This window comes from Acinonyx jubatus, chromosome E1 (assembly GCF_027475565.1).
Source record: "Acinonyx jubatus isolate Ajub_Pintada_27869175 chromosome E1, VMU_Ajub_asm_v1.0, whole genome shotgun sequence".
Lineage (NCBI taxonomy): Eukaryota > Metazoa > Chordata > Mammalia > Carnivora > Felidae > Acinonyx > Acinonyx jubatus.
Window position 1 is genome coordinate 18,564,352 of NC_069397.1, and position 14,149 is coordinate 18,578,500.

The 14,149-nt window shown below is 48.7% G+C and overlaps 1 long non-coding RNA gene across 1 annotated transcript; it reads right to left on the reverse strand.

Moving 5' to 3' along the window:
- Positions 1-2,882: 2,882 nt before the first annotated feature.
- Positions 2,883-8,403, reverse strand: LOC113592695 (uncharacterized). The gene is made up of 3 exons (XR_008294187.1): positions 8,278-8,403; positions 6,277-6,937; positions 2,883-5,369 (listed from the first exon to the last, which is right to left on the reverse strand). It is a non-coding gene; the product is annotated as an uncharacterized LOC113592695 (long non-coding RNA).
- Between the last annotated feature and the right edge of the window lie 5,746 nt (positions 8,404-14,149).

A 14,149-nucleotide genomic window follows, 5' to 3' on the forward strand; every position in this document is an offset into this window, starting at 1 on the left:
GACTTTGGACACAAGCTTAGAGCAGAGCGTGACACATGCTCAGACTGGCACCGTTGGCTGCTCTCCGTGGCCGAAGCATGAAGGATGGTGTTACCCATCCAGCGTTTGCATCCCCACCCCCAAATTCATGTGGTGAAATCCTAACCCCCGGAGGTGATGGTATCAGGAGGCGGGACCTTACGGAGGTGATTTGGTCCAGGGCTGTGGGATCAGCGCCCTTAGAGAAGAGACCCCAGACAGCCTTTGCCTCTTTCACCACTGAGGACTCAATGAGAATACAGTCCTCTGTGAACCGGGACGAAGGCCTCACCAGACGCAGAATCCGCCAGCGCCCCCAGAAGTGTGAGAAGTACATTTCTGTTTAGAAGCTACCCAGTCCATCGTATTTCGTCAGAGCAGCTGGAGCGAACCGAGACAGATGGGGGGGCGGGGGGACAGGACACCAGACACGGGGCAGTGGTCCCCAGGGAGATGCCGGGGGCCTGAGCCCAAAGGAGAGGCAAAGGGATGGAGAGAAGTGGGCTGGATCCAGGGGTGTTTCAGAGAGCAAATAGTGATGAGGACGACGTTGGGAAAGAGGGAAAGGGAGAGATCACAGGGCAGCTGGGAGGATGATGTGGCTATTCCCTGGAAAGGTCTGGACAGGGAAAGGCAAGATGGGCAGTCACATCCTCCTCCTCCTCCCACCACTTAAGGAAAGCTCAGCTCAGGCCATGTTGTTCCCGGGCTTTCGGGGCAGGCAGAACAGCTGTGACCCCAGCTGGATGTCCGAGGGCAGCGCTGAAGTTGGGAGGAGGGAGGAGGAGACTGACAGCAGCTGTCCCCCACGCAAGAACAGGAGGACAGAGGCACAGAGACACAGCGAGAGAGAAGGAGAGACACTGGGGGAAGTGGACTTTTAAAAGTGTTGCTGCAGGGGTGCCTGGGTGGCTCAGTCCGTTAAGCTTCTGACTCTTGGTGTCGGCTCAGGTCACAATCTCACGGTTCGTGAGATTGAGCCCCACGTCGGGCTCTGTGCTGACAGTGCGGAGCCTGCTTGGGATTCTCTCTCTCCCTCTCTCTGCCCCTCCCCTGCTCTCTCTCTCCCTCTCAAAATAAATAAATAAACATTAAAAAAAAAAAAAGTGTTGCTGGGTTATCATTTATTCTCCGTGCTGGTTTCCTAGGGCTATACCAAATCACCACAGACTTAATGGCTGAAGACGATCAAAATTCATTCGCTCACAGTTCCGGAGGCCAGGAAGTCTGAAATCAGGATGTTGTCTCCACATGGCCTTCTCTTCTCCCTCTCCTCTGTGTATCTCTTATAAGGACACTTGTCATTGGATTTAGGGCCCACCTGGATAATCCAAAATGATCTGCTCTTTAGATGCTTAAAATTACAACTGCAAAGACCCTTTCTCCAAATCAGGTCACATTCATGGGTTCTGGGGCTTAGGAGGTGGACATATTTTTTGAGGGGGCCGGGGCGGGGGGGTACCATGTAATCGACACATTCCCTTTTAGCATTTTCTTAAGGGATGACAGTGAAAATTTCAATCACTTAAGAAAAAATTTTTTAATGTTTATTTTTGAGAGAGAGAGAGAGAGAGAGAGAGAGACAGAGCTCGAGTGGGGGAGGGGCAGAGAGAGGGAGGGAGACACAGAATTGGAAGCAGGCTCCAGGCTCTGAGCCGTCAGCACAGAGCCCAACTTGGGGCTTGAACCCATGAGCTGTGAGAGCATGACCTGAGCTGAAGTTGGACGCTTAACCAAACTGAGCCACCCAGGCACGCTCACTTTGTAATTATTTTCGTTATAACAGCTTTATTGGGATATAATTCACATGCCATAAAATTCAACACATTCAAGTATGCAATTCAGCGGTTTTTAGTATATTCACAGAGTTATGCGGATGTCGCCACACTTTTAGAACATTTTTATCATCCCCCAAATGGTTTTTAGTACCCATTAGCTGTCATTGTCAATCCTGCCATCTCCCACAGCCCTAGGTAACCACTGTTCTATTTTCTGTCTCTGTAAGTTAGCCAATTCTGGACGTTTCATATAAATGGAAGCACATGTGTTCTTTTGTGACTGGTTTCTTTCACTTAAGTATAACGTTTGCAAGGTGCATCCATGTGATGGCATGTTTCAGTATTTCATTCAGTATTTCATAAGGACAAATGATATTCCACTGTATGGATATACCATATTTTGCTTATCCATTCAGCAGTTGATGGACATTTGAGTTGTTTCTACCTTTCGGCTATAATGAATAATGCTGTTATGAACGGCCATGTACAGTATCTGGATGGCCCTATGGTTTCATTTCTCTTGAGTGTATATACCTAGAAATGGAATTGCTGGATCAAACGGTAACCCTGTGTTTCACTTTTTGAAGAACACCCACTTTGTTTCCCAAAGTGGCTGCACCATTTTACGTTCCCACTAGAAGTAGACGAGGGCTCCAATTTCTTCATATCCTTACCAACACTTATTATCTGTCTTTTCCATTACAGCCATCCTGGTGGGTGTGAAGGAATATCTCATTGTGGTTTTGATTTGCATTCCCCTGATGGCTAATGGTCTCCAACATCTTTTGATGTGCTTCTTGGCCGTTTGTATAGCTCCTTGGAGACATGTCTATTTAGATCCTACTTCCCATTTTTTTTTTAATTTTTTTTTCAACGTTTTTTTTTTATTTATTTTTGGGACAGAGAGAGACAGAGCATGAACGGAGAAGGGGTAGAGAGAGAGGGAGACACAGAATCAGAAACAGGCTCCAGGCTCCGAGCATCAGCCCAGAGCCTGACGCGGGGCTCGAACTCACGGACCGCGAGATCGTGACCTGGCTGCAGTCGGATGCTTAACCGACTGCGCCACCCAGGCGCCCCCTACTTCCCATTTTTAACTGAGTTATTTGTCTTTTTATTATTGAGTTCCAAGAGTTCTTTACGTATTCTAGGTACAAGCCTGTTAACTGATAAATGATTTGCAGATGTTTTCTCCCATCTGTGGGTCATTTTTTTTTCTCTCATGATAGTGTCCTTTGAAAAACAAAAGTTTTTGATCGTGATGATGTCCAGCTTATCTACTGTTTCGTTTGATTGTGCTTTCATAGTCACATCTAACCAATGACAAGTCCAAGGTCATGAATCTTTACCCCACGTTTTCTTCTAAGAGTTTTACAATTTTAGCTCTTATATCTATTTTATAAATGTATATTTATTTATTTATGTTTTTGAGAGAAATAGAAAGGGAGCACAAGCGAGGTAGGGACAGAGAGACGGAAACACAGAATCCGAAGCAGGCTCCAGGCCCTGAGCTGTCAGCACAGAGCCCAACGCAGGGCTTGAACCCACGAACTGTGAAGTCATCACCTGAGCCAAAGTCAGATGCTTAACCGACTGAGCCACCCAGGTGCCCCTCTAATTTTTTTAAGTAAGCTTTATGCAAATGTGGGGCTTAAACTTGTGACCCCGAGATCAAGAGTCGCATGCTCTACCGACTGAGCCAGCAAGGCGCTGTTTGATTATTTTTGATCCCTACGCAATGTTTTGAGAGTGATAACGCCTGGAAAAGGTCCACAGGTGGCAGCTGAGGAAGCTGTGGTCGTGAGAAGGTCTGTGTGGCCTTTGAAGAAGACCTTCCCCATGCCTTTCCTCCCCCTTCCCATTACTGGTGGTCCACACTCAATGGGATGCTGTCATCCGAGGGTGGGGTGCTCCTCATGGAAGGGAGTCCTCCAACCCAGCTGAGAGGCCCGTTACAGATCTGCAGGGGTGGACACAAGCTATAGATCAAAACTGCAGGGAGAGAGTCGAGGACCAGAGAAGCCGGTTCTCCGGAATCCTCCCCAAACTGAGGGAGCTGGAGCAGACCGCCAGTGAGACGGAACATGTGGTCAAAACAAAAGAATCCGCCCACCAGATTTATCTAGATGTGGGAAGACAGATAATGTCAAGCATCGGTGAGAATGTGAAGCAACTAGAACTCTCATACCCTGCTGGTGGGGGTGGAAACTGCCACAGCCACTTTGGAAGGTGGCAAGTCTCTGCTAAAATAGAGTACACGCCTCGCCTACGACTCAGCTTTTCCCAGACAGAGGTGTGCACACGCTCTCCACGACGTGGACAAGGAATGCTTGCGAAAGCACTAGCCTGAAAAAGCCAAACCTGGAAACAACCCCAAAGTCCACCACCAGCATAATAAATGAATGAATAAATGAATAAATAAACTGTGGCACGTTATATCATGAAATTTTATACAGCAGTGAGGATGCATAAGCCACAACATGAATAAATCTCGGGAATGCAGCATTAAGGAAAAGAAGTCAGGTTCAAAGGGCATGTATTATATTATCATATTTATATAAATTAAAAGGCAGGACACTTTTTAAAAAAATTCTTAATGTTCATTTTTGAGAGAGAGAGACAAGAGATAGAGAGACACAGCATGAGCAGGAGAGGGGCAGAAAGAGAGGGAGACAGAAACCAAAGCAGGCTGCAGGCTCTGAGCTGTCACCACAGAGCCTGATGTGGGGCTTGAACTCACGAACGGTGAGATCATGGCCTGAGCCGAAGTCAGGTGCTTCACTGACTGGGCCACCCAGGTGCCCCAAAGGCAGGAAAATTTTTTTAAAAAAAAGCAGGAAAACTAATGGTGATAAGAACCAGAATAATGGTCACCCTTTGGGAGAGCAGTGACTGGAAGGGGGGCTATTTACATTTTCTTTTTTTTTTTAAGTTTATTTTTTTATTTTGAGAGACAGAGCAGAGGAGGGGAAGTGACAAGGGAAGAGAGAGGATCCCAAGCAGGCTCTGCACTGTCAGCACAGAGTCCTGATGTGGGACTCAATTCCATAACCATGAGATGATGACCTGAGCCGAAATCAAGAGCCGGACGCTTAACAGACTGAGCCACCCAGGCAACCCCTGCATTTTCTTTCTTTATCTGGGTGCTCCTTGTAAGTCTTGGATGTGTTCACTTTGAAAATTCACCCAAATGTACACTGATTATTAGTCTTTTTTTTGGCATATTTGTTAAATCATAAAATTTACAGAAAAAAAAAAAAACAGAAGGAGCAGAAGCTGGGTGTGACACAGTGGTCAGGGGTGGGGTGGGATGATTGTCATGTACGGCTGGCCCAGGGTCCCGGTTCCTCTTTGATCGTTGTTGTTGGGGTTCTTTTGTTTTTAATTTTTGTAAGTTTTTTTTTTTTTTTTTAAGTAGGCTCGACACACAACATGGGGCTCAAACTCATGAGGCTGAGATCAAGAATTGCATGTTGTACTGACTGAGCCAGCCAGGTGTCCCCCGGGGTTCCTCTTACGTGTGGTCGACACACTCTCAGCAGACAGGGGCAGGTGCTCACAAGCGGCAGAGCCCTGGCACGCGGATGTGCGGAAGGTGGAGAGCAAATTAGTTAATGAATCTCTTCCTTCCTTCCTCCTCTCCCTTCCTTCCTTCCTTCCTTCCTTCCTTCCTTCCTTCCTTCCTTCCTTCCCTTATTACAGTTTTAGGACCCATTTATTGAATATTATTGAAAATTCACATCAGCCAAGCACGAAGTACACAAAGCTAAGTAATTTACAATCCCTGTCCTCTAGGAGCTCATGGTCCAGTGGGGAGAGCAGATCTAAAAAGAAATGAGTGTAGGGTGCCTGGGTGACTCAGTCTGTTAAGTGTCCGACTTTGGCTCAGGTCTTGATCTCAGGATTTGTAAGTTCAAGCCCGTATCAGGTTCTCTGTGGCCAGTGCACAGCCCACTTTGGATCCTCTGTCTCCTCTCTGCCCCTCCCCACTAACACTCACTGTCTCTCTCTCTTTCTCAAAAACAAATAAACATTTAAAAAAATAAATAAAAGTAAAAAGAAATCAGTGCAATCTAGAGGGAAAGAGGCCCTGAGAGGAATCCATACCGACAGTATGGCCAGATTAGGCTGGTTGGGGATCAGGACAGGAATGGGCGACAGTCAGGGAAATATTCTCAAAGGAGGTGACGCAGGACCGAGGACCTTAAGCAGGTGCCAGTGTGGCAGGCTGCAGAAGGATGTCCTGGTAGTCACAACAGCCAGCTTGGCTCCCCTCCTCTTGGAACTAGATAGGATCAGGAGGTGGGAATGAAAACGAGGGGAGGGGGGCAGGTCAAGAAGCAAGGAGGAGGGGCCTGGAGGTGACTCCACGGTGCTGTAGGATACGGACGACTGTGCTCTTGACTGCTGGCTAGAGAGGAATCCAAAACGATCCCAGTAGCAAGAGGCTGAGTTGATTTTCGGAGTTGTGGAGTCTCACCTGTGAAGTGCACAGATGGCCTTCTCCTCGGCGGTCCAGGCCAGCAGAGCAAATGTGCAAATCCGGCTAGGTGTGAGGCAGTACGGAGTGGTGGGGTCTGTGGACCTTGACTCTCCTCAACCGCTCACAGCTGTTCAGATTTTGTTCTTTTCTTTTTTTGCCTTTGATGTTTATTTGCTTTTACGAGAGAGAGAGAGACAAATGCAACTGGGGGAGGGGCAGAGAGAGAGGGAGACACAGAATCCGAAGCAGGCTCCAGGCTCTGAGCTGTCAGCACATTTCCTGACGCAGGGCTTGAACTCACGTACCTCGAGATCACGACCTGAGCTGAAGTCAGATGCTCAACTGACTGAGCCACCCAGGCGCTCCGGGATTTTGTTGTTTTCAACATGTGGTGCAGGCCCCACAGAACAATCTGGTCGCTGAGTCCCATCCAGCACTCGGCTGCCGGTTTGCAGCCTCTGGACAAACTTATCTCCAAGGCATTTCCAGTTACAACGAGTGATTTCTGTAATCGAGGGTGTAATCGAGGGTGAGTGATGAGGGCATTGCTGAACATCTGTGGTCACACAAGGTGAAGTGTCCTCCGAGTTTCTTCCTTTCCTGACAGCATCTCTCAGTGCACAGGGCTACCCTGGGAGCCCTTCGCAGCTTTCCATGTCTGTCAGGGGCAGAACTCGGAGAGGTTGGTTTTTCACTGTGGAAAAATACTGGCAACCCTAACAGGTCTGGATCCAGGTTCTGGAAAATCCCGCGGCCAAGGGCCTTGGATGCACAGATGTCCTGTGACCACGGCAGGAAGACTTTTGGAGTCTACAGGACGAGGCGCCTTCTTCTCTGGGAAGGCCTACTGTGTGCCAAGTAATGGGCTGGTCCCTAAGCTCATGGCAGCCGCATAACGGTACCTTAGGATATTTATTTTGATTAACCCTCTTTCAGAGGGATGCTGTGTTTTAGAGAAGTTAAGTGACTTGCCCAAGGCCTCACCATGGCAAGCAACAGAGTCACTGAAGCTAGAACTCCAAGCCACTGGAGAATGGTCTACGACAACCATACCCTTGAGGATGAGCCCGTGTCTGGTCCTAGATTCAGAGAGGGGAGGTGACCCCTTTCAGGCCATATAGCTAGCGGGTAGTATATTAATTGTTATTCACCCTCCATTTATTTACTTATGTATAACATTTTATTTATTTATCTTCAGAGAGAGAGTACAAGCAGGGGAGGGGCAGAGAGAGAGGGAGAGAGAGAGAAGCCAAGCAGGCTCCGTGCTGGCAGCGCTGAGCCCCACTTGGGGCTCAATCCCACGAACCATGTGATCATGACCTGAGCTAAAATCAAGAGTCGGACACTTGCCCGGCTGAACCCCCCAGGTGCCCCCACCCTCCATTTATTTATTCTTTCAAAAATTGTCCTTGAGGATCTGCTCTTTATTCAGGTACTTTCTGAGCACCTGCCAGCCGCTGCTCTAGGCTCTGTGGACACAGCAGTGGACAAAACAGACAACGACCCCAGGCCTCACTCAGTTCATGTTCCAAAGGCGGAAAGAGGTGGTGAACAGATAAACAACTAAGCTAGGGAATCGATGGGGAAATGGGAAGTCCTGCGGGAGAAAAGAAATGGGGGAAGACAGATGGGGTATGTAGGGGGTGTTGCTGGGTTCAAGAGGGGGGTGAGGCAAGACCCCACCGACAAGGCGACGTTTGAGATAAAACCGGAGGAAGTGAGGAAGGGAGCCCTGGCCGTTTCTGAGGAAGTGTACTAGATGAAGGGAACAGCGGAGGCACTAAGGTGGCATGGGTCTGACGTGTGGCAGAGGCCAGTGTGGCGGGAGCAGGAGGGTGAGGGGGAGAGGGGACAGGTGAGGTCGGTGAGGGCACGAAGGTGGGGGATCTGGGGGCCAGATGATGCCGGGGCCTTGCAGGCCACTGTGCAGACTGGCTTTTACTCTGAGTCAGTGGGAGCCATTGCGGGGTTCTGAGCAGAGGAGTGATATGACCTTACCTGCTTCTCCTAGGATCACTCTGGTTGCCGGGTGGGGAGACAGACTTCATGGGGCAGGAGCCAGGCCACCAGTCGGGAGGCAATCACAGTGACCCAGGCAGGAGAGAATGGGGCGCAGGCCAGGGGCAACAGCAGAGGTGGTGAGAAGTAGGCAGACCCCAGATCTGCTTGAAAGTAGATCTGGTGTTTTCGATACAGCAAATGAGGCAAGGGGAAGAGGAATGATAATATCAGAGTTTTGGACGGAGTTACTGGAAGGATGGGGTTGCCACTTCTGCCACGAGAAAAAGCATGCGAGGAGAAGGTTTGGGGAGATTCAGAAGTTCGGCGTTGGGCATGGTAGTTGGGGATGCCTCTTGGGTTTCCAAGTGCAGATCCTGAGGCAGTACACTGCAGGGAGTATGGGGAGAAGTCAGGACATGGGAGCCTGTCCGTGAACTTAAAGAGCTCTCTGGCTGGCTGGGAAGGGATCACTGACACTGGATAACCTGTGGGAGTCCTTGGCACTTAGGCGCTATCCATTAAATGGCAGTGATTATTATGATGTAGCCTTGCAGCTCCAGGCTGACCAGGGCTTGGAAGGGGAAACCCCAGCACTTTCCACATCTTTCCAGTTCCCCTTGGTGAAATCGAGTGACTAATATCTATTCCTACCACCCCTTCCGGGCCGTTGGAAGAACAGAAATAGGAGTTTTTGCACGTAAATGTCTTAAAAGATGCTTCCACAAAGGAAGGGTCTCCAGTGATGGCAGCTGGATGGATGGTTTGAGCTGGGACCTTCTCTTTCAATATCTTCAACCTCTTTGTGAAGAAGAACCATCTTTCATAGCCCCCAAACCTTGAATTCATGGGTGTGGCCAGAGGAAGTGGGGGCCAGAACTGGGAGGGGCAGACGTTAGCCAAGAAGTTTTCAGAAGAGTGGGAGGTATAGGAAGGGAAGGGCTTGACCTAGCTGCTCTCTCTGTATCTGTGATGCGTCTATCTATTGACATATGTCTGTTTTAATCTACCTATATTTCTAGCGAATTAGTAAACATTTACGTAGCACTCGCTATTCATCTCTCCCAGCAACCCTGCAAAGCAGCTGTCATTGTCCTTCTGAGGTGAGAAAACTGTGGCTCAGAGACTTTTCAAGGTCACAAAGTAAGCAAATAGTGGAGGAAGGATTCTGCGTTTGGGGAGATGCCAAAGGCCACTGCCTCCCACCATACTAGAAATCCAGGTGGGGCTCAGGGGTGGAAAGACTCAACTGGTTTGGACAGCTAAGCTGACATGTGACCCTCAGCATTCGTGGTTTGCAATGCTCTCCCACATCTAGGAAAGTCTGCAGAACACGCCAGCTGGAATTCGAGAATCCCTTTCCCACTTTCCTCATAGACCGGGGGTGCCTGGCTGGCTAAGTCAGTAGAGCATATGACTCTTAATCTCAGGCTTGTGAGTTCAAGTTCCACACTGGGTGTAAAGATTACTTAAAAATAAAATCTTTAAAAAATAATAATAAAAGGGAATAGACTGGAACCAGGGAAGTTAAGGGAGTTGCCCAAGATCCCATTTGACCCATTTGACATTCAACATTCTTGTCAAGAATGATCTCATCTCTCCCCAAAGGGCAAAGCCTGGCCCCTGGGCTGAAGCAAGCCAGAGAGAATGGATGTTCTTGAAGCTCCTATGCTATGTGCTAGGCATGGTGAACACATCATCTTGCAACAACTCTGAGAAGTAAATATTTTTCTCTTCATTTTATAGCTGAAGAAATCGAGCTTCAGAGAAGTAACATGATTGGCTGAGGACGTGGTGGAGGTGGGATTTGAACCCAGATATGGCTGACTCCTGACTCTGCTAGGTTCCCTCCACTGCAGTTCACTGTCTCATCAGGCACAGCCAGGCCACTGGGTGGAAGGCAGGGTTAGGTCAAAGCTATTCTGCCCCTCAGGAGGAAGTGCAGACTAGCCAGGAATAATTCATGGCAGACTCCATTTGCCATGAGCTTCTCCTCCCAAGGCATCATGGTGGCAGAACCAGGAATAGGTGGTCTCAGAGATGCCCTGTGCTTCGTTCACTATGTCTTTCTTTTCTTTCCTTTTCTTTTTCCTTTTCTTCCTCCTTCCTTCCTCCCTCCCTCTTCCTTCCTTCCTTCCTTCCTTCCTTCCTTCCTTCCTTCCTTCCTTGTAGGTTCCATGCCCAACATAGGGCTTGAACTCACAACCCTGAGATCAAGAGTCACAGGCTCTACCAACTGAGCCAGCCAGGTGCCCTTCTTTTTCACTATTTCTGCTTCAGAGCAGCAACCTTGAGGTCCATCTACCTCAAGCTCTCATCCTATGGTGGACCCCCATTATGCTATCCCCTAGAGTGGTATTTGAGCCCCTGCTTCTGCATCTCCACAGACAGCAAGCCCACTCCCCACAAAGGCAGCTCTGCCATGGCTACCATTCCAAGCTGTGTTGGCCCAGGTCCTCCAAGCCCCCATCAGTCTATTGATAGAAATACAGCCCCATATAACAGTAATTGGCTTTCTCTGGCTCTGTCCCCAGCATTCCTGCAGACATTCCTAGGGATGCCCTGAAGGTGTCTCACAGGTGCTCTACCTTTGGAGCTACGCTTCCCAGAATGAAACCACCTGCATTAAAAATGCTGAGTTTTTATTTTAAAAAAATGTTTAACATTTATTTATTTTTCAAGGGAAACAAATGCAAAAATGAACTATTGGGACCTCATCAAAATAAAAAGCTTCTGCACAGCGAAGGAAACCATCAACAACACTAAAAGGCAACCGGAAGAATGGGAGAAGATATTTGCAAATGACATATCAGATAAAGGGTTAGTATCCAAAATCTATAAAGAACTTATCAAACTCAACACCCAAAAAACAAATAACCAACTGAAGAAATGGGCAAAAGACATGAATAGACACTTCTCCAAAGAAGACATCCAGATGGCCAACCAACACATGAAAAAATGCCCAACATCATTCATCACCAGGGGAATACAAATCAAAACCACAGTGAGATACCACCTCACACCTGTCAGAATGGCTCACGTTAACAACTCAGGCAACAACAGATGTTGGCGAGGATGCGGAGAAAGAGGATCTCTTTTGTATTGCTGGTGGAAATGCAAGCTGGTGCAGCCACTCTGGAAAACAGTATGGAGGTGCCTCAAAAAATTAAAACTAGAACTACCCTACAACCCAGCAATTGCACTACTAGGCATTTATCCAAGGGATACAGGTGTGCTGTTTCGAAGGGACACATGCACCACCATGTTTATAGCAGCACTATCGACGATAGCCAAAGTATGGAAAGAGCCCAAATGTCCATCGATGGATGAATGGATAAAGAAGATGTGATATATATATATATATATATATATATATATATATATATATATACACACACACACATACACACACACACAATGGAGTATTACTCGACAATCAAAATGAATGAAATCTTGCCATTTGCAACAACGTGGATGGAACTGGAGGGTATTATGCTAAGTGAAATTAGTCAGAGAAAGACAAAAATCCTATGACTTCACTCATATGAGGACTTTAAGACACAGAACAGATGAACATAAGGGAAGGGAAGCAAAAACAATATAAAAACAGGGAGGGGGACAAAACATATTTCTCTTAAATATGGAGAACAAACAGGGTTACTGGAGGCGTTGTAGGAGGGGGGATGGGTTAAATGGATAGGGGGCATTAGGGAATCTACTCCTGAAATCATTGTTGCACTATGTGCTAATTTGGATGTAAATTAAAAAAATAAAATTAAATAAATAAACAAACATTAAAAACCATAAATAACAATTTTTGCAACTGGTGCTGACAAGTACAAAGAGAATTCTGAAAATTTATATTATGGATATTTTGCAGTGAAATCTCAAGAAGAACATAGAGATTAATAGGATTATTCTGCAAAGTGAAAACAGTCTGCATCTGAGGCATGTTATGTATTTTAATAAAACTATGCAGTGTATGAATGTAAAAAAAAATGTTTATTTATTTTTGAGAGAGAAGGAGCAGGGGAGGGGCAGAGAGAGAGGCAGAGAGAATCTGAAGCAGACTCTGCACTGACAGCAGCAAGCCCAGTGTGGGGCTCAAGCCCAAAAAACATGAGATCATGACCTGAGCCGAAATCAGACACTCAATCAAGCCACCCAGGTGCTCCCCAACTGCTTTTTTAAAAAACCAATCTTCAGTGTCCATAGGAGGTATGCAGCCAAATTGTCAAGAAGCCACCATTGATAAACCGTGCTGATGCTCCTTCTGGCATCTTCACAAAACTGTCCCCTCCTTTTTGCAGTACTCCTGGGACTCAGATGTGGGCACCAAGGATCCCCTCTCTAAATCATCCTTTTCCCCTTGCCCTGTCATCAAACCTCTTTTATCTTCTTCAACTCTCTTTCCTTAGCATGACTTTTTCCCAGGGAGCCCTCTATGGCTTGTGCAAACAGACCCTCAAGAACCTTCCGCCTCCAGTCCTCCAGGCCTGTTCTGATAGACCTAAGTCCTAGATTCAAATCAACCTCGGCAAAAATAATAATAGCTAACATTCTTTCATTGGACAAGTATTTATTGGGTTCCTACTTTGTTCCCAATAGCGTTCTAGGCTATAAGTTCTTATCACGCACTGGGCAGCATTATAAGGACCTTCCACATATGAGCTCATTTAATCCTACAATAGCTCCGGTGAGGAAACACAGGCACCAAGAGGTAGGTAAGTTGCCGAGTAATAACCATAACCACCATTTATTGAGTCTTCTCTCTAGGTCAGATACCAGACCAGGCACGATGCATTCATTCCCCGGGGCCGCACAGAAGGAAGTGGAGAGGTCTGGGGTAGGCCAGGTGCGGTGTGAGCCCCAGCTCACTGGGCGGCCCTCGCTTTACTCCTTCCGTTTGTCCTAAAGGAAAGCACCCTTCGATGGCTGAAATGCCCAGACTGCAGTGAGTTTCCCTGCCTCCCTAGAACCTGGAGGGAAAGCAGAGGGGAGAGGACCGGGTCCAGAGGTGCCTGCACTGCGTGCAGACGGGCAATCGGTGACACGGTCAGTCAGCGAAGGGACCAAACAGTGGACTCCAATTGCTTCCCAGGAGGAGCCCAAGCTGCAGGGGGCGCCCGCGAGCCGATATCCCCCGCCCAGTTCTCGGCCACCCCTGGCCGCCGGGACCGCCGCCCAACGCTCAGACGCCGGGAGCCTGAGCCCGGCCGGCGTGGAGGCAGGGGGTCTCCTGCAGGTTCCAGGGGTGACCATGTTTCGGGGCCCACAAATAATCAGAATCGGGAATATTTCTGCCTACTTTGAACTGGAAACAGCAGTACACGACGTGGGGTGGCGAAGAGGATAAATGTAACACCTGCGGGTCTGTGGCAAACCCACGAGCCTGGGGCGGGGCGGACAGGGCTGGCTGCGCCGCCTTGGTCAAGACACACCCCTGCCCCAGGTCTCAGTTTCCCCATCTGTGACTGTCAGCGTGTAGCTCCCTCGAGCCGGGCAGGTGGTGGGGAAGAGCAGGGTCAGAGGCATTCTCCGGTCCCCTCCCTCGGCGCTGGTTCCGGACGGACACGGGTGGCGGGGACGGGGGAAATCGGCTCGCGGGCGCGCGGGGGTGGGGAGAAGCGTTGCGGGCTCTGGCGCCCCCTGCAGGTCGAGAAACGCCGCGCCGCCCGGAGCCCTCCGGGGAGGGCGGGCTCGGCTGCGCGCGCGCTTGTGTCACTGCGGGGGACGGAAATGACTCACCGCTCCTCAGGGCCAAGGGGCGGCCGGGGCGAGTGCTGAGACGCGGCCACAGGAACCCGGGACAATGGCGGGAAGCGAGAGGAATGTGGGCTTGGCTGCCGAAGCGCTGCCACTGGGTGCCTCA